Source organism: Canis lupus, chromosome 21, assembly GCF_048164855.1.
Source record: "Canis lupus baileyi chromosome 21, mCanLup2.hap1, whole genome shotgun sequence".
NCBI classification, from domain to species: Eukaryota; Metazoa; Chordata; class Mammalia; order Carnivora; family Canidae; genus Canis; species Canis lupus.
Window position 1 is genome coordinate 42,308,974 of NC_132858.1, and position 21,395 is coordinate 42,330,368.

General features: G+C 37.3%; 1 long non-coding RNA gene across 1 annotated transcript in view; it reads left to right on the forward strand.

Annotated features, from left to right (window-relative positions):
• The first annotated feature begins 766 nt into the window (after nucleotides 1–766).
• LOC140613523 (uncharacterized) overlaps nucleotides 767–21,395 on the forward strand; it is a 74,630-nt gene continuing 54,001 nt past the window's right edge. The window contains exon 1 of the long non-coding RNA XR_012014518.1: nucleotides 767–955. This is a non-coding gene — a long non-coding RNA (uncharacterized lncRNA). The remainder of the gene's footprint in view (nucleotides 956–21,395) is intronic.

A 21,395-nucleotide genomic window follows, 5' to 3' on the forward strand; every position in this document is an offset into this window, starting at 1 on the left:
AGGAAATGACATGCTTATATTTAGATTAAATTAAAAAGAAATAATTTGCCAACAAAGTAGACAATTGGAAGGAGGATATGAGGTGACCGGGTAACAGGCTGATAAAATGGTCTAGGGAGATTAGGGGGTAGATTGAACTATGGTGGCAAGAGAGGAGATTAAAAGAAAATTGGGGCAGCCTGGGTGGCTCAGCGGTTTGGCCCCTGCCTTCAGCCCTGGGCGTGATCCTGGAGTTCTGGGATCGAGTCCCACATCAGGTTCCCTGTGTGGAGCATGCTTCTCCCTCTGCCTGTGTCTCTGTCTCTGCCTCTCCCTCTCCGTGTCTCTCATGAATAAATAAATAAAAATCTTAAAAAAAATAAAAGCAAATTGACTCCTCATAAGTGTTTGGATATGGAGAATGAGCAAGCATTGGGTGGCAAGGACAACCTCCAAACTCCTGGCTTGCTCACTTGAATGGATTTTGGTGCCATTTAGTGAAATATAAGACACCATAGATGAACTAAGTTGGGGGGATAGGTCATGTGTTCAATTTGGAACTAATTGGGCTTCTTGGACCCAGATGTCTATTTCTTCTCCAGGTTAGGGAAGTTTGCAGACATTATTTCCTCAAATAAACTTTCTGTTCCTTTCTCTCTCTTTTCCTCTGGGACCTCTATAATACAGTTTTGGTCCACTCATTGTTGTCTCATAAGCCTCTTTTTCTTTTTGCTGCTCTGATTGGCTGAGTTCCTCTGCCCTGTCTTCAAGTTCACTGATACTTTCTTCTGCTTCATTTAGTCTGGTAGGGAACCCCTCCAGTGTATTTTTCATTTCATTACTGTATTATTCAGCTTTGTGACTGCCCTTTGGTACTTTCTTATATAATCTTTCTTGAAGTTCTCACTGTATTCGTCCATTCTTCCCCCAAGTTTGGTGAGCATATTTATGATCACTACTGTAAACTCTTTACCAGGTAAATTACTTATCTCCATTTTATTATTTTTTCCCCAAGGTTTTATTTTGTTCTTTTGTTCAGAACATCTTCTGTTTCTTCATTTTTCTTGACTTTCTATGTTGGTTTCTATGCATTGGATGAAATAGCCAAGTCTACTTTTGAAAAGCTGGTCTGGTGTAGGAGATGAACATTATCAGTCAACTCTACCTTAGGTTTTAGTTGTCTCTCAAGCATTTATGATTGTTCAAGCAGCCCATTTTATTATTAATGGATCCCAGTAGTTGAGGGTGTGCCAAGACCAGTCAGTATCACAAAGGGAGGTTCTCAATTAGTACCTGGATTCAGGCTAATTGGAAGCCAGACTGGCAGGCAGTAGCTTTTAAGGAATGCAAATATAGAGTCCTATAGGACCACAAGTATAAGCCCCATAGCCACCTTGGGGGTAGCCTCTCTGAAGGTGTCTCCTGGTGGCAGCTGAAAATATCAGAGCCCCTGATAAGTGTATAAATTCCTTTCTGGGAATATCAGTGAGCTGCAGTGGGGGGCATAAAGATAATATTTTCTGACTTACCCCAAGAGCAGCTCCATAGCCTCGAGATGTATGCCAAACCTGAAGCCTCCTCCTAATGTCAAAACTCCAGGATAAGCAAGTAGGTTTCTTCCACAGAAAGGCTGGGGGGGGGGGGGTCGGGGTGTTTTGGTATACTGTCTGAGGAGCCTAGAACAGTAGTCTGTCAAGAACTGTCTCTCTGTTACAATCCTATGGGACCCTGGAATGCAGCTACCCTGGCCTGTAGAGCCAGGTGATCAAGAGGTATTCCCTAATACCAGCTACAAATACTAGGTCACCAGATGTAAAAACTAGGGCACCAGATATGAGCTGAAATTCCCTTCTGGGAGATACAGGCACTCTGGAGCACAGCAAAAGGTGAGTATTATGATGGTGTCCGCTGGCTGGAGTAAGTGAGGGGACAAGAAAAGATGGCATTTTCTGAAGAAAGAAAAATAATTTCAAAAGGGGAAAAAAAGAAAAAATATTAAAGGAAAAAAAAAGAGAAAAGGATAGTGTCTACTGGCCTTGGCAAGGCAGAGGGAAAACAAGATGGTGCCCATCAGCCTGCATCCTTGGAGAGTAACTCCCAGGCCTCTATGCTTCAGACCAACACTTTAGAATTAGCAAATGAATCTTTCATAGTAAGTCTGGGTATTTTTCAAAGGGCTGCTACAAGATTCATGGATCCAGAGGCTATTAGGCTAAATTAAATAAGTCAAAGACAAATACCATGTGCTTTCACTTATATATGTAGAATCTAAAAAACAGAGCAAACCAAACAACCAACTGTAGAAACAGACTCATTAATATAGAGAACAAATTAGTAGTTGCCAGAGTGGGAGGGTGGCAAATCGGCAAACTAGGTAAAGGGGATTAAGAAGTATATACTTTGGGATGCCTGGGTGGCTCAGCGGTTGAGTGTCTGCCTTTGGCTCAGGGCACAATCCGGGGGTCCTGGGATTGAGTCCCACATTGGCTTCCTGCATGGAGCCTGCTTCTCCCTCTGCCTGTATTTCTGCCCCACCCCCCCGTGTCTTTCATGAACAAATAAATAAAATCTTTAAAAAAGTATATACTTCTAGTTGTAAAATAAGTATCAGGGATGAAAAGTACAGCATATTTTAATAACTTTCTATGGTGACAGATGGTAACTATTGTGGTGAGAATTTTGTAATGTATATAATTGTTGAATCACTACGTTGTACACCTGAAACTAATATCTCAACTATACTTTAATTAAAAACAAAAACAAAAACAAAAACAAAAAACCGAATTGTTACCCAAGAAAAACAATCTATGGCAATTAAGACGTGGGTGTGTTTGAGATTGCCTAAACATGCATATATAAGGAAATGGTGTCAGGAAGTGTAACCATTATCTTTGATAAGTTTGGTGGTGAAGGAGTATCTTCAGAAGGGAGGTGAATTTAAAATATTTTTTCTTTTCTTGCCTTTATTCTTTATTTTTAATGTGAGAAAATTGAGTGTGTTTAAAGGGGATAAAAGGATTCAAAAGAGACCAGTAAGTTAAGATCCTGGAAAAGAAAGAAAATAGGTAGGCCTAGAAGCCATAGTCATTGATCTTTCATTGTCTTATGCTCTCAGAGTGCTTAAGACAATTATATCTTCTGAAGTACTATTCATATGGATGCATGTTGACGACTACTTTTTTTTTTTTTTTTTTTTTGGCTCAGTGAATGATAGTGAAATGGAACAGGACCATTTAGGTCATTTGTTCTTAACATTATTCTAACATTATGCACACAGTCTTTTTCTTCTTAAAATACATTTGTGGCCTGTGCTTTTTAGAGGCCAAGGTCCTTCCTATCAAGAACTTTCTGCCAATGTGGTTTCATATTTCCCCTCTCTTTGTGGAATTCAATGTTTTGCCTAATGTCTGGTTCAGATCTAAGATTAATGGGGAAGACAAGGTAAAAGTGGCTCTCCTTTTTCATCAGCACTGATGTCTTATTGGCATTCCCGGTACCGCATGCCTCTTTTATCCTGAAGGCAATGGTTTCTGCGTAGGTCCAAATGGTGAAAACATATGGATGAATAACTGGAGTAATGCACATGACAGTCAAGGGTTTATGTTATCTCAAGGCAATTAAAGGCATGGTCTTCAGAATACATTACATTTTTAAAAAGATTTTATTTATTTATTTGAGAGACAGAAAGCAAGGGAGTGCACGAGAGGGTGGAGGGGCAGAGAGAGAGGGAGAAGCAGACTCCCTGCTGAGCAAGGAGCCCAATGTGGGGCTTGATCCCAGGCCCCTGAGGTCATGACCTGAGCTGAAGGCAGACACTTAACCAACTGAGCCACCCAGGTGCCCCCAGAATACATTAAATTTAAAGCCTAGCTAATTTGTAACTGAAGATTGGTATCTCATCTTTTATCAGGTAGCAAGAAATCTAAAACCCCATTCCATATTAATTAGATTAACTCTTCTAGAATTAAGTAGAAAAACTTAGCACTTAAAAAAAAGACTCTTGCATCTTTTTTGCATATTACTTAGTGATATTATTCAGCTAAATAAGGGTGAGAGACTAGGAAAAGAGTGTGGAATGAAAGAAGTAGGATTAATCTAGTAATACAATTACTTACATTTCTTATAATCATTTTTTACAAAAAAATCTCAGAATGACATTTGTTTGGCAGGTCTAGAAAGCAATAGTTCAAATTAAAAAGGAAGTCCAGTGTTCTTTAAGAAGACAAATGGAATGACTTCCATGTACTAGACAGCATGAGTAAGAAGCTAACATCCATTCATAACATGGAGAAAGGAAATATTTATTCTTTATAAGAGAAAAAGCAATCAGAAATACTAGAAACACAAAAAAACTATATACAAGAAAATCAAAATCCCAATATGCAATCTAAAGTGTTATAATGCTTTTCAATAATTGGTGGAGAGGAAAAAAAGAATTCATTTGACCTTGACTCTAGAACATTCTTACTTGAGCAGCACTGGGGTTAGGTTATTGATATTATACAGAAGAAAGGCACACTTGACCATGACCATGGTTCTCTGTATAAAAGGTCACTGTTCCTGAAGGGCAGCTCATCCTGTCAGCCACAGCTCTCCCTGAAAATTCTGGTATCTACTCTTACCCTTGTCACATCAGGCTTAGAGACAGCCAACCATGGGGAATCACCATTCTTTGCTGGTTTATCTTAACACTGCCCACATTTTTGTAAAGGGAATTTTCATTAAACTCTCTCCATTTATCCCTTTTGAGAGTATTTGCTGGTACCCTAACACCAAGAAACAGTGGAGTAATACTTTAAATTCTACCCACTGGTGATTGTAGGCCATGAGCTAAATGTGAGCAGAGATGAGGGACATAAATTTCTGGGGGCTCCTGGGTGGGTCAATCAGCTAAATGTCTATCTTCTGCTCAGTATATGATCCCAGGATCCTAGGATCACCCAGCATCGGACCCTGCTCAGTGGGGAGTCTGCTTCTCCCTCTACCCCTCCACCCTGCGCATGTACTCACTCTCTCACCATCTCTCCCTCTCAAATAAATAAACAAAATCTTAAAAAATAAAACCCTTTTCCCTGTATCCCATGTCCATGTCTCTCATACCATGCTCATCTTGTTCCAGATTTGGTTCTAGTGTCAGGTATAAAAGACTTCTGAAACAAACACACTTGGGCTTCAGTGATTTCCTTAAGCTTAAGTGAGTAAACAGATCAATTCCCATAGCCACTATTCACACATTTAGAACAGCTGTGCAAGTTGTTAAACAGCTCCTCTCCTGCATTCTGGAGAGATCAGGCTAGATCTGTCCCCACTCCTTCCTCTGAAGACCTTGTGCAGGCAAGGCACAGCCTCCATGACCACATGTGGTGGCCCAGCCTGTCCAAATGCTAGAGGAAAGACTGGTTATGTTGAACTTACTGAAAAATCAGTCTTGAACTTTCAAGGCTGATGAAATAAAATACTGAACTTTCAATAGCCCCCAAACCACAGGATAACTTTCCACATCAATCTGATCTTCCCATGTGGTGTTACAAGAAGGGATTTATCAGATGTTTCTGTGTGATACCAACACATCTCAGCAAAAGCCCAAACACAGGCATAAGCCTCACTGATTAGTGATTGAGTTTTCTGTTTTTCACAAAAATGGAATTTCTCGATGTTCAGGTCAGCTCAGATGGTGAAGAGCACTAAATCTCCTTCCTCCTAATTGCAGATCCACTTTTATTTTGGCAGCCTTTCTCTCACTTGTTCACGCCAAGGCCCTCCTAAGTCTGCTTCACTCAGTTACCCAGAAGCAACCACACTGTACACATCAAAGTTTCTTCCCACTCTGCTTTCAAAGGCCTATGTGAATCGTGACTCAGTTGTGAAATAGACACCATGGACTTAGAACCTCTCCATTCTGGGTCCTCTTCTAATCTTTGGTGCCCTCTTTCCCCATCTCAAGGTTTCAAGATCATTTTGCTTAGAAGCAGAACTCACTCTGCCTAAAAGGATTTAAAAAATCATCTGTATTTAAATCTGAATCTCTGTTCTAATAATGATACATCTTTGCATTAAATACATAGGGATCCCTTTGTGGTACTTTGATGTAGTTATGGTGTTATCATATGATTATCATTTCTGATCCAGTGTGGCCATGGTCAGACTTGACTGCTAGTGGTTGGTATAGCATAAATCATCTTTTAATTTTTTTTAAAGATTCTTATTTATTTATTCATGAGAGAGAGAGAGAGAGAGAGAGAGAAAGAGAGAGAGGAGAGAGGCAGAGAGAGAAACAGGCTCCATGCAAGGAGCCCGACGTGGGACTCGATCCTGGTACTCCAGGATCACGCCCTGGGCCAAAGGCAGATGCTCAACTGCTGAGCCACCCAGGCTTCCCCATCTTTTAAAATTTTGAGCAATTAAAGGGCTCATTTCTACCCAACACCAACCTAGTGCTTGTCATTAAGTTTACTGATCAATTTTGTGCCAGGCATTGTGTGGGGTACTTTATATATGCTGTTCAAGTTAATGCTCACAATCACTTTGGTGCTTTCATGACATCACTTTAAAATAAGAGAAGATTATTTCTTCTTCCTAATATTGCTAAGTGTTCATTTCCTTAACTCTTTTTGGAACATAGCCTTCTTTTGTATTTAGGACAAAGGTTATTCCAAATAAAAAAGAAAAAATAACTGCTATTTATTGAGCACTTACTATGTACATGGCATTGTGGCAAACATTCTACAAAAATAACCTAACTTTCTCTTTTATTATTTCAAGTTTTTAAATTCTAGTTAGCTAACATGGATGGTGAAATTGGTTTCAGGAGTAGAACTTAGTGATTCATCACTTACATATAACACCCAGTGCTCATCACAGCAAGTGCCCTCCTTAATATCCATCACAAAGTTAGCCCATCCCCATGCCCACTTCCCTCCATCAACCCTCAGTTTGTTCTCCATAATTAAGAGTCTCTTATGGTTTGCTTCCCTATTTCTCTCCCCCTTCCCCTATGTTCATCTGTTTTGTTTCTTAAATTCCACATATGAGTGAGTTCATATAGTATTTGTCTTTATCAGACTGACTTATTTCATTTAGCATAATATACTCTAGCTCCATCCATGTCATTGCAAATGGCAAGATTTCATTCTTTTCGATGGCTGAGTAAGAGTCTGTTGTGTATACATGTATGTGTATGTATATGATGGGCATTTGTCCTCTTCTTTATCCATTCAGCAGTTGATTGACATTTGGGCTCTTTCCATGTTTTAGCTATTATGGATAGTGCTGCTATAAACATTGGGGTGCTTGTGCCCCTTTGAATCACTGTATTTGTAACCTTTGGGTCAATATGTAGTAGTGCAATTGCTGGATCATAGGGTAGTTCTATTTTTAACTTCTTGAGGAATCTCCATACTGTTGTCCAGGTGGCTGCAGCAGTTTGAATTCCCACCAACAAGTGCAAGAGGGTTCCCCTCTCTCTGTATCTTTGCCAACATCTGTTGTTTCCTATGTCATTAATTTTAGTCATTCTGACAAGTGTGAGGTGGTGTCTCATCATAGTTTTGATTTGTATTTTCCTGATGATGAGTGGTGTGGAGTATCTTTTTAAATATGTTAGCCATCAGGATGTCTTCTTTGGGAAAATGGCTATTCATGTCTTCTGCCCATTTCTTAACCGGATTATTTATTTTTTGAGTGTTGAGTTTGATAAGCTCTTCACAGATTTTGGATACTAGCCCTTTATCAGATATGTCATTTGCAAATATCTTCTCCCATTCTGCAGATTGTCTTTTAGTTTTGTTGACTGTTTCCTTTGCTATGCAAAGGTTTTTTATCTTGATGAAGTCCTAATAGTTCACTTTTCCTTTTCTTTCCCTTGCCTCCAGAGACACATTTAGTAAAAAGTTGCTGCAGCCAAGGTCAAAGAGGTTGCTGTCTGTGTTTGCCTCTAGGATTTTGATGGTTTCCTGTCTCACATTAAGGTCTTTCATCCATTTTGAATTTATCCTTGTGTATGGTGTAAGAAAGTGGGTCAGTTTCATTCTTCTGCATGTGGCTGTCCAGCTTTCCCAACACCATTTGTTGAAGACACTGTCTTTTTTCTGTTGGATATTCTTTCCTGCTTTGTTGAAGATTAGTTGACCATATAGTTGTGGGTCCAATCCTGGGTTCTCTATTCTGTTCCATTGATCTGTGTTTGTTTCTGTGCCAGTACCATACTTTCTTGATGTTCATAGCTTTGTAATAGGGCTTGAGTCCAGAATTGTGATGTGTCCTGCTTTGCTTTGCTTTTTCAAGATTGCTTTGGCTATTTGGGATCTTTTGTTGTTCCATACAAATTTCAGGATTATTTGTTCTAGTTCCGTGAAAAATGTGGTTGGTATTTTGATAGTGATTGCACAAAATGTGTAGATTGCTTTGGGTATGATAGACATTTTAACAATGTTTGTTCTAGTCCATGAGTGGAGAATGTTTTTCTCTTTCTTTGTGTCTTCTTCAATTTCTTTCATTAGCATTCTATAGTTTTTTGAGTACAGATCTTTTACCTCTTTGGTTGGATTTATTCCTAGGTATCTTATTGTTTTTGGTGCAATTGTAAATAGGATCGATTCCTTGATTTCTCTTTCTGCTTTTTCATTATTAACATATAGAAATGCAACAGATTTCTGTACATTGATTTTATGTCCTCCAACTTTGCTGATTCATATATTAGTTCTAGTAATTTTTTGGTGAGTCTTTTGGGTTTTCCATATAGATTCTCACTTCATCCTAGTGAAAGTTTGACCTCTTCCTTGCCTAATCTTTATATGAATCCTTTGAGACAGGGATTACTTTACAAGAACAAAGAGATTAGATATTTTGTTTTAAACTACACATCTAGCAAGTTGTAGAGTGGGATTTGAAACTGGAACAATCTGAGTCTAGGCCCTCTATACTAGAGTTCCCCAAGTTACTATGTGGATCACTCAATAGGAAATGAAACAATGATATATCATAGCTATGAAGTATGTCATAAAAATCACTTCACCTTGGCTAATTATGTAATAGAGCATCTGTGGAATTGGAAAAGAAAAAAAATTCAAGTTTTGCAAATAGTCCCTAATAAGAAAATGGGAAATGTAGCACTTGGGATTTTATTTGAGTGGAAAGTACATAAAGTGCACACAAAAATTTGGTCTATATTGTGTGTTCTTCCTGATTTGTCACTTTTCTCGGGGAAATATTAATAAAATCTCATAAAGCATCTCCTTAAGAAAATGGTTTACCCAATAGATTCTTAAAATTCTATATATAAACACTGAAGGCTAATTAATTGGTTGATTGCCTTATTTAAATTTTATTTTCCCTCCCAGACACAATTCTGATGTTCATGAACTAAATTTTGTGCAACTTGTACCAGAGATAGGCTGGCCTCATCTACTCAGGAAATAGGATGTCCGAAACTGAAAAAGCCCTTCAGTCTGTACATTTCATGCTATTCTTTTCTTCCAACTTCTCTTTCTCCAAAGTTTCCTTTCTCTTCTTAAAAAGTTCCTCAAACTTGCTATTTAATTCTTCTTTTCTGCTTCTTCTCATATTCTTGTTCACTTCCTCAAAAATAAAATTAGAGCTATTCCCTAAGGGTTCTTCCATGACTCTGTGTCTTTAATTCCATTTTAAGTCAGCAGTCCCTTGTGTAAATTCCCATATGCTGACTCTGACTTCCTAGAACAAGCTCTATATTCCTCTGCCTCTCCCTTTCATTTAGTTTTTCCACACCATTGATTGTTTCTATTATACGTTCATATGTCTTTTTCAAGATTTTTGCCCCAATCCACTTTCTGATCCTTTCAATGTTTTTGCTTATTTGGCTGGCAAGACTGAGTAGCCCCTTTCTGCTTTTCATTTTCTTATATGATCCAAATTAAAGAAAATATTGATTTTAAGCCCAATCACCTTTCTCTCTCTCTCCTTTTCTCCCAAGGTTAGAGTTCTGGCTTCTGTTGGCTTATGAACCTGTTTCTTCCTGCATGATTGTAGAATAGTAGTTATCTGATTGACCTGGGGGACATTCCTAAATAAATATATCTGAGCTTCCCATTTCTTCTACCCTTAACCTGATATTCCAGGATTGAGGTGGAAGGGGGAATAGAAAGCAGGTACACATTTTTGTTTTGTTTTGTTTTGTTTCATTTTTTGACAAAGCTCCACATGTGATTTGCCTGCTGTGACCTTTCAGCTTGCAGTCCTGCCTCTGACTGAGATCCTTCAGTCTAGAAGCTTCCATTTCCTGGGTCAGAAATAGATAACATTTGTTTAGGCAGCATCTTGCCAGTTGATAAATGGACCATCAGTTCAGTAAGCAGCAAGTGGATGCTTCTGGGGGCAAGATGTGAATGAAATGTGGAAGGGATCAAAAGCCCTTTTCCATCTGCTGCAGAGTAATTCACTGGCTTGATGCAGGATTAGGATTGGACCAAGATTCATTTTATTATAATTAAAAGTAATTCTATATACTGCAATGGAACTTATATTTTGATTGAATAACTTAAAATTCTTCAGGAATTGGTCATTTACTGTGTCCAAAAGTACTGAAACAAGTGTTCTTCAAGCATTATCTAGAGGTTGTCTATCAATAGACACAAATAAAGGAATGCAAAAACCACATTTACTGATTGGTCTGATAATGATACAGATTGTGAAATTGGTGACCAGAGTTTAAACAAGATTTTGATTATAACTGAGATACCACTTTACCTTAGAAAACATCCTGGATGAAATCAAATAGTCAACCACAAGTCTTAGGCAAAAATTACTTCTAAAGTTGCTAAAGTTATTGATGACACTTTATATTATTATGGACAGGATTCAAGCAGGGAAGAGGATAAAAACAAACACACAGTCATCAAGAACTTGACAACATGACCATATGAAAATTCAAGGTACCCAGAATTGCCAAAATAATCTTGGAAAAGAAGAACAAAGTTGAGAGACTCACACACTCTCATGATCAAACTCACTAAAAAGCTATAGTAATTAAGACAGTTTGATACTGACATATAGACAGACATTTAGATGAATGGAATAGAATGAAGAATCTAGAAAGAAACCACGTGATGAGCTGATTTTTGAAAAGATTCTTCATTCTATTCTCATAAATAAATAAATAAATAAATAAATAAATAAATAAATAAATCTTTAAAGTAATGAAGTACTGATGCTTTCTTGCTATGACATGAAAACATTATGCTAAGTGAAGGAAGCTGATCTCAGGGACCACATATTGTATGATCCCATTTATAAGAAATGTCCAGAATAAAAAAAGCCACATAGACATAGGGTTGTTGGGGTGGAATGGCATAAGATGAAAATTGGCTGCTAATCAGTACCAGGTTTCTTTTTATGGTGATGAAAATGTTCTAAAATTGATTGTGGTGATGGTTGCATGGCTCTGTTTATATAATAAAACCATTGAATCAAACACTTAAAAAAAAAGATTTATTCATTTATTTGTTATTTTAGAGAGAGTGTGGAGGGGAGGGAGAAAGAGGGAAAGAGAAAATTTCAAGCTGACTCCCCTCTGAGCATGAAGTCCAACACAGGGCTCTAACCCACAACCTGAGATCATGACCTGAGCCAAAATTAAGAGTTGAACGTTTAACCAACTGAGCCAACTGAGCCAACTGCCGTGAACTGAACACTTTATTTATTTTTAATTTTTTGATTTTTAAAATATTTTATTTATTTATTTGACAGAGAGAGTGAGAGAACATAAGAAGGGGGAGGCGCAGGAGAGGGAGAAGCAGGCTCCTGGCTGAGCAGAGAGCCCCATGTGGGTATTGATCCCAGAAGCCTGGGATCATGACTTGAGCCAAAGGCAGATGCTTAACCGACTGAGCCACTCAGGTGCCCCTGAATTGAACATTTTAAATAGATGAATTTTATGACATGTGAATTATATCTTGATAAAGCTGTTATAAAAAAATTGTTCTCTTGGTATAGAATAAACCCCTTAAAAAGTGGTTCTGAAGACACTTTCCCACATAGAACAGCAAGGCAATACTGGTGACGGCACACTGACAGTGAAGTACTGGTGGAGGTCATAGCAGAATGCTGGAGGAAGCTTAAGGAAGGGGGCATACTAAACAGAGTAGAACCGAAAACTACCTCTTCCTGGTTTCAAAAAGTTTCTATTCTCAGTGGCAAGATTTTATTCCAATGTTTTCTTACTTCTGCTTTGTGAATTGTAATATATCAGAAAAAAAGAGAGGAAAGAGAGTGGAAATACTATTCCATCGTTTGGGGCAAAGAAAATGAATTTTTGCATCAGACAGACCTGTGTTCAAATCCTGACTTAGCTTATTATAGGGCAACAAATGACAAAGTTACTGTAGGGCCAGGGCCTACAGTTCAAAACTATAAGTTCAAAAACTTGAACTCTGTTTTCTCACACACAGTCTAGGGATAATTGACTATTTATTGTTTAGCTAGCTGGCCCTATTTATTTATTGGCCCTTCTTTTTCAATCAGCATCCAAAAATGTCTTTGGTGGTGGTGGGGAATATCCTCTTCAATTCTTTTATGTCTGGTATTTTGATTTCCTTCCTGATTTTCCTCTAGCCTGGCTGATCAGCACATTCCATGCATTAGGGAAGGGAACAAATCAAATTTAGCCACTGGGATTAAGTTTAAGACCTTTGTTTGAATTGTTGAAGTGGAGTTTTCTCTCTGCTGTTGCTGCTGAAATGAATCTGACAGGGTAAATGTCTGGAGTCACTCTACGTTTGTGCCCATATGAAGCCTGAGTATGTGGCCACCATGGAGATGGCAAACTGGAGAGATGCAAAAGGACCTGGGCCTTGGGCATATCATATATGGCTCTTGTTAAAAGCATGACAGCATCAACCCTGAACTTTTCAGTTATATAATTTGATGCCTTTTAAACTTAAACAAATATAAGTTGACTTTTCAATTACTACACCCAAGTGAATCCTACAAGTAACATGGCCTACTCTTCTAGCTACTACAGCTATGAAACAGATGACCCCATACTTCAAGGTTTAAAACAAGAGAATGTCATGATTTTAAATAAGAAAACATTTATTTTGCCAAATCTGGGCAAAGACTGGAGGATACATGGAATTAAAAAAATAGAGAAAGGGGTTATAAGGGAAAGGAGAGGAACCAAGAGGGAAAATTAGAGAGGGAGACAAACCATAGAGACTCCTAACTTTGGAAAACAAACAAAGGGTTGTGGAAGGGGAGGTGGGTGGGGGGACAGGGTAACTGGGTGATGGCACTGAGGAGGGAACTTGATGGGATGAGCACTGGGTGTTAAACTATATGTTGGCAAATTGAATTTAAATTTTAAAAATGTAAAAAAAAAAAAAGAAAGAAAAAGACTGGAGGATATGGCTTATTTCTGCTCTATTTAGTGTCAGCTATTGTGGTTTGAAGACGTGGGGCTGGAATTATATGGAAGTTTACTTGTTCATGTGTCTGCTAGCTGGGCTGGGAAGACTCAGCTGGACTGGAGAACTTAGGCTCCTTGGGTCTCTCTCTCTCTCTCTTCCTTCATCTCTCCCTCCCTCCATAGTTTCTCCATGTGACCTTCCCAGGGTGGCTACTTTAGGTTAGCTGAATTTCTTACATGTCAGCTGAAGACACCCAGTGTACATGTCCTAAGGGGAAAAGAGATGGGGAAAGCTCTATTGCCTTTTACGTCCTAGCCTCAGAAGCCATACAGGATCATGTCCATCACAGTTCCAGGCCTACCAAAATTCAAAACGAGCAAATGGAACTTACCTTTTGATGGAGTCAACATCATATGATCAGAAGAATATGCAGATTGAGATATACTGGTGTGCCCATCTTTGAGAAGACAATGGGCCACACCTTGTGGGATATTTGTGAAGATTAAATGAGAAATATTTCAAAAGACTGTGTTACAAAAACATAATATAGAGCTGAAGACCTGAATGGGCTGAAGGGCCCATTTCTAGTGTGAACTAGAAATAATTCCCTGGCCACATCAGGAAAATACTAGTGAGGACAGAAGAGAGGTAGAGTAGAGAGGGAGGTGAGTGGAGAAAATAATTAGCCAAGTTTTACTATGTTGAGTGTTAAGGGCAATATACACAGAAACTTGAGAAAGGAAAAGGGAAAATAACATTTATGTTCTAAATCTGTTGTTGTTTCTACATATGCTAGTATTTCTGATTAAAATTATGTATTTACTAGAGCCTTTGGGAGGCTCAGTCAGTTAGGCATTGGACTCTTGTTTTTGGCTCAGGTTAGGATATTAGAGTTGTGGGATCGAACCCCCAGGTGGGCTCAGTGGGAAGTTTGCTTGAGATTTTTTTCTCCCTCTCTCTCTGCCCCTCCCCACACTTGTGTGCATGCATGCACACACCACTCTAGTTAATAAATAAATCTTTAAAAAATAAAATAAAATTGTTTACTTACTTATTTTTCCAATCATGCTTGAGTAATAAAAGAGGGCAGGAAATGGAGCCAGTCTTTTCTCTTGGTTCAAAATTCCTGTGACCAAGTTTTACTCTATTAATCCCATGACCAGAGCAAACTGCCAATATCAATATTCCTAAAATGTATCTTCAATTCTTTTTTGAGAAGTCAATATAAGTATTTTGGAAATAAATGCTATCAAACTAAAGTTACAGAGTATCAGCCAATGTTAAATATTCATATAAAATTTGAATCAAATTATTGCTTAAGATTATAACAGAATGATAAAATGAGCAAATCTACAGCAAACATAAAATTTACTGATGAAGCAATTGTAATTAAATTGACCAACTAAGTTACAGTAATAACAATCCCTTTTAGAGTTGAAATCTAAAATAACCCAAAGGAACTAACTGTCCAAACTTCGTAAAAGTTCAGCTTCTTCGTGGACAAAATGAGGGAATTGAATTATAGATTGTTGGCTTTTGTAAGGAGGGTGTCAGAGTTCTTTCATAATCAGATGGAAGTTCTGGACCTTCTTCCCAGAGATGCATAGACACATTTTCCATGTGATATTGGTGATTTAGTCTCTGAGTCCAACTTTAAAACTCCTGGATCGCTTACTGTCTTTTTTTATTCTAAATTCTGAGATTGAGGATAGCTGATTTTAGCACCATCTTTATACCTTCTCGGCTTTGGAAGGAATCTAAGCCCTCTTGAGTTCACCAGCAGTTCTCTGACCCAGGGACAGCTACATGAGATGTTATCTGGCAAGGGCCTCACTCTTGATATTTTTAATTTGGACAAAGAGCCCCATCTTTCCATTTTATACCAGAACTCACCAATGATGTTACTGCACTTGCTCTGGCCACTCTCTGATACTCTACTTTCCCTTTTCACATTCCTGAGAAGCAGTCATCTGGTCTCTGGGTGCACTAACAGAGTAAGGAGGACCTAGACACTTTTTTAGGGGGCAGCCTATGTCAATCCTGGAGTATACTTCTTTATAACTGCACCCATTGATCAGAGTCTTCTGTGTCTTGTGGGATAAGTTTCTTTTAATATAAGAATGTTTTACATATCTGAAGACAGCTACCATTCTTCACCACCCCATAAGAAATCTAATAATGAATTGAATCTCCCCTTGTTTGGTTGATCAATGGAAAAAGAAAGGCTGTCAAGCTCACATGAGATGAAAGGGCCAAGTACAAAAGGGAAATAAAATGATTAGGATTGATGCCCTAGGATAAAAAAAAATCAGGAAAAAAATTAAAGAGGAACAGCAGGGTTCATATTTCTGAAATGGAAACAAGCCTTGGGTTTTTTTTTTTTTTTCCATCATAAAAAAATCCCCTAAGAATGAACTACCCTAATGCAATCTGCTCTCATTCTGAGTATGGTAGTGTTAAAGAACAGATTCTTTTTTTCTTTTTTTTGGTAAGAAAATGAGTGAGCTTTGGTTATTTCTGAGGCTTTTTTTTTTTTTGAGGCTTTGTTTTTAAGTAAGTGTTGCACTCAAGCAAATAACATGAATAAACAGGTTTTAATATCACCATGCCAAAATATGTGCATTTATTTATGATTTTCTTAGGGAGACACTTTGACTTTATTTACCTGTTTTCTTTCTTTCTTTTCTTTTTTTTTTAAAACTATGTTTTGTTCATCTGTGTAATCTGGTGTATAGCATCATACATGACACATAGAAGGCTGTTTGAAGTGTATGTTTCTGTGTCTGGAGAGAGAAAGTGACCCTCCTGCAGACACAGGTCTGCAAAGATGATTCTCTGTGTTGAGGGCATGAAGAGGCCAATCCTGAGTACCACATAGCTAATTCACTGGGTTCCTTCACAGTTCTGATCCATTAGGAGGCAGTTAGAGTGCAGACACTGTGAGGAGATCTTGGGACAGCTTTAAGGATGACTTTTTCCTTTTTATATGGTCCTCATTACAAAGAGAAAGGCAGAACCTACTGTTAATATGCTTGTTGAAAATGTTTCTGAGAATATAAATTTGGACTAGTATTTTAAAAAGAGCCATTCTCACATCTAAATTTTGCATTTTCAAAATAACCTCCTTTTTATTATAAAACTTATACATAAAGTCTGGTTAGAAACTTGTGTCCTATTCACTCTTTTTTTCCATTTATCTTTTAGTGATTTTATAATTTTAAAATGTTTTAATGAATTTTAGTTTTTTACTAGGTATCATATGGATCAAAATGTAAAAATATAAAAGACTATACAGTGAAAAGTTTTCCTCTAATCCTTGTATCCTGGCCATTCAGCTTTCCTGCAGGCAACCAGCATTGCTGCTTTCTTGTCTATCTTTTCTTGATTCTTTGTGTGAGCATGAATGATTAAATCTCAATTCATTTCCATTTTACTCAAAATGGGGCCCTCGCTAACATTGTTTTGTGTGTGTTGGGTGGGGGAGGGTAAAAACTTAGCCTAGAGTCCACTTTCATGATTTTCTGCTTTGATTTCCCATCTTAGAATTGTAAAACAGCCCTGAGCAGCCAGTGACCCATTACCATTGTGCTCTCCAATCCTCTGTCCCAAAAGACCATAGCTAGAACATAACAAAGTCTTCATGAAGCCACAAGAAAGCAAATATGACTCTATTAGGGCAGGACTACTCTTGAGTTATTTTCTATCTCCCTCTCAGATATCATTAATCTTCAATCACTATAGCAAAATATTTCTCTGGCAAGATATCAAGAGATAAATATCTCAGCTTGTTCCTCACTCAATTTAGTGAGCTCTGTCTCTTTCTTGTTCCCCACTCTTCTGAAGAGTGGACAAAAAGAATCTCCTTTTTTAAAGAGTTCACTACCAAACAGCGATGTAGAGTTCCTAACCTGCTTATGAAGAGAGCTTTCTAAGCTTTGTTTCTCTCTATACTTGCCCTCATCAAGGTTGGAGGAAAAACCCTAAGTGGGTTTGAGGGCAGGTTGGACTTAGACAAAATTTTACCACTGGGTTCCATTATTTTGTGTACCCAGAATTCACCCACTTTCTCTTCTGTGCATTGCCTCCTTTTTCTAGGAACCATTCCTTCTTCCTATTTATTCATGTGATCAATTTGGAGTGGCAATGTTAGTTCAAACGTGGTTTAGACATTGGCCAAAATTTATTGGTCTAGGGATGGATACCAGACCAATCTGGTTCAATATAATTTCTTTACAGGATATTTAGACTTTGATCTGAGACTCAAGTCATTCTTTTTCCAGATGGATGAACTTACCAGTAACATGTAAAGTTCAGGATCTTTGGGTTATTTTTGTTGTCATGAGGATGAAAGAAATAAAGGCAGAGGGTCTGAAGAGAGGACAAAAAGCAACAAGCAGAGATAAAATGGAGAATTATTAACAGCATTTCTCTCCCTGGATTCAGCTGTTGCTATCCTTGTTTACTGTAAGACATCTTGATTTTCTTTTGATGTAGGCTATTTCAGGTTGGTTTTCTGTATTCTTATAACCTGAGTGTAACAAAGAGAATGTGGACGTGATTTAGCAAGATGGTGGAGTAGGAGGACTCTGAGCCCCCGTTGCTCCACCCACAAACTGAGGTAACAACTAGATTACTGCAATTCTTCCTGAAAGTGACTGGAAGACTGGCAGAACTGATCTTCCTCAGCTAGTCATAGAAAGAAGGCCACATCATAAAGGATACAAAGGGTGGAGAAGTGGTGGGGAACCAAACCCCAGTGTGACTAATCATGGACAGGAGGGACATCACAAGCATGGAGTGAGAGAATCAGACCCCAACCTGGGCAACTCCTGGCCCTGTGGATCTGGATCTGTATTGGAAAGACAAGTCCTCATAATGTCTGGCTTTGAAATTTAGCAGGGCTTAACTCCAGTACCTTTGAAAATTAGTGGGGCTTGGGGGCACCTGGGTGGCTCAGGGTTAAGCATCTGTCTTTGGCTGGGGTTGTGATCCCAAGGTCCTGGGATTGAATCCTTCATTGGGCTCCCTGCAGGGAGCCTGCTTCTCCCTCTTTCTGTGTCTCTGCCTTTCTGTGTCTCTCATGAACAAATAAATAAAATATTAAAACAACAACAACAAAAAAATTAGTGGGGCTTAATTCATGGAGTTTTAACAACTAGCAAGGCTTAACTCTAAGACTAAGGGCAATAGGAAACTGAGTCTCCACCCTGAAAAAGCCAGCATGCCAAATGAGACTATGAACTGATTTCAGCAAAGAAACTTTGCCTGATATATTCAAAGTGCTGAAAGGAAAAAACCTACAACCAAGAATGCTTTTCCTGGCAAAATGATCATTCAGAATGGAAGCAGAGATAGAGTTTCCCAGACAAAGTTAAAGAAGTTCATTATCACTAAGCCAGCCTTACAAGAAATATTAAAGATAATTTTTTAAGTGTAAAGGAAGGGCCATGACTGGAAGTAAGAAAGTTATGAGAGAAAAAAATCACCAGTAAAAGCAAACAATAATAAAGGTAGTAGATTAATTATTTATAAAGTCCATATAGAGGTTAAAAGACAAAATTAGTAAACTCAAGGGATATACAAATAAAAAGATGTAAAAAGGCCATCAGATACATAAAACTTGGAGAGGGAGTAAAAAAAAATAATGCTTTTATAATGTATTCAAACTTAAGCAACCATCAATTTAATATAGACTGCCACACATAAAGATGTATATTAGCTGAGTAGTCACCACAAACCAAAAACCTATACTAGATAACTAAAAAATAAAGAGAAAGGAATTCAAGTATAACACTAAAAAAGTCATGAAATCGCAAGGGAAGAAACCAAGAGAAGAAAGGAAAATAGAAGAACTACAAATACAACCAGAAAACAATTAACAAAATGGCAATAAGTACATACTTATCAATAATCACTTTAAATGTAAGTAGGCTAAATACTCTAATCAAAAGACATAGGGTGACTGAATAGATAAAAAAAGCAAGACTCATCTATATGGTGTCTACAAGAGATCACTTCAGACTTAAAGATATATACAGATTGAGAGTGAAGGGATGGAAACAGATATTTCATGTTTGTGAAAACCAAAAATTGCAGGGGTAGTGATATTCATATCAGAGAAAATAAACCTTAAAACAAAGATTGTAACAAGAGACAAAAGTGATCATTACATGATGATAAAGGGATCAATACAAAAAGAGGATATAATTTTTGTATATCTATGTACCAAACATAGGAGCACCTAAGTATATGAAGCAAATATTAACAGACATGAAGGGGGAAACTGACAGAAATGGAACAATTGTGGAAGACTTTAACACCCCACTTACACTGATAGATAGATCATCTAGTGAGAAAATCAACAAAGAAATAGCGGCTTTGAATGACATGTTAGATCAGATGGACATTAAAGATATATACAGGATATTCCATCCAAAAACAGCAGAATATACTCTTTTCAAGTGCACATGGAACATTTTCTAGGATAGATCACATGTTAGGCCACAAAACAAGTCTCAATAAATTTAAGAAGACTGAAATTATATCAAGCAGCTTTACTAACCACAAAAATATGAAACTAGATGTTAATCACAAAAACAAACTGGAAGAAACACAAATATGTGGAGGCTAAATAACATGGTACTAAAGAAATAAGGGATCAAAAAAAAAGTCAAAGAGCATATTAAAAAATACCTAGAGACAAATGAAAATAAAAACAAAACAGTTCCAAATCATTGGGATGAAGCAAAAGAAGAAACTGCATGATACAGTATTACCTCAAGGAACTAGAAAATCTGAAATAACAATCTAACTTTGCAGCTAAAGGAAATATAAAAAGAAACAAAGCACAAAGTTAACAGAAGGAAGGAAATAATAAAGATCAGAGCAGAAATAAATGACAGAGGCTAAAGAAAAAATAGAAAAGATCAATAATACTAAGAGCTAATCCTTTTGAAAAGATAAAGATAAATAAAAATGATAAATCTTTAGCCAGACTAATCAAGGAAAAAAAAGCATTTAAATCAGTAAAATCAGAAATGAATGAGGAGAAGTTACAACTGACACCACAAAAATACAAAGGATTTATAAAAAATGACATGCCAAGAAATTGGACAGCCTAGAAGATGTGGATAAATTCCTAGAAACACAACAATCTCCAGTTACTGAATCAGGAAGAAATAGAAAATATGAATGGAACAATTTCTAGTAATGAAATCAAATCAGTAATAAAAAAAACTCCTCAATGAACAAATATCCAGGACCAGATGGCTTCACAGGCGAATTCTACCAAACATCTAAGGAAGAATTAAACTTCTTAAACTATTCCAAAAATTGAAGAGAAAGGAATGCTTCCAAACTTATCCTATGAGGAAAGTATTACTCTGATACAAAAACTAGACAAAGATATTACAGGAAATAAAAAATGCAGACCAATATCTTTGATAAACACAGGTGCAAAGATACCCAAAAAAATATTAGGAAACTAAATTTAATAATACATTAAAAAGATCACTTACCATGATCAAGTGGGATTTATTTCAGGGATGCAAAGAAGGTCAATATATACATATAAATCAATGTGACACAGCATGTTAAAAAAAAACCCCGAAGAATAAAAATCATATGATCATCTCAATAGATGCAGAGAAAGTATTTTACAAAACTCAACATCCACTCATGTTAAAAATTCTCAACAAGGTGAGTTTAGAGGGAACATAATAAAGTTCATATATGATAAGCCCATAGCTAACATCATGCTCAATGATGGAAAACTGAATGTTTTTCCTATAAAATCAGGAACAATACAAGAATGTCCACTGTCACCACTTTCATTCTACATAGTACTGAAAATTCCTAGCCATAGCAACCAGATTAAAAAAAAATTAAAGAGGTCCAAATTGGTAAGGGAAAAGGAAAATTGTCATTTGCAGATGACATGATATTATATGTAGAAAACCCTAAAGACTCCACCAGAAAATTGTTAGAACAAATGAATTCAGGGAAGTGGCAGGATACAAAATCAATGTATAGAAATCT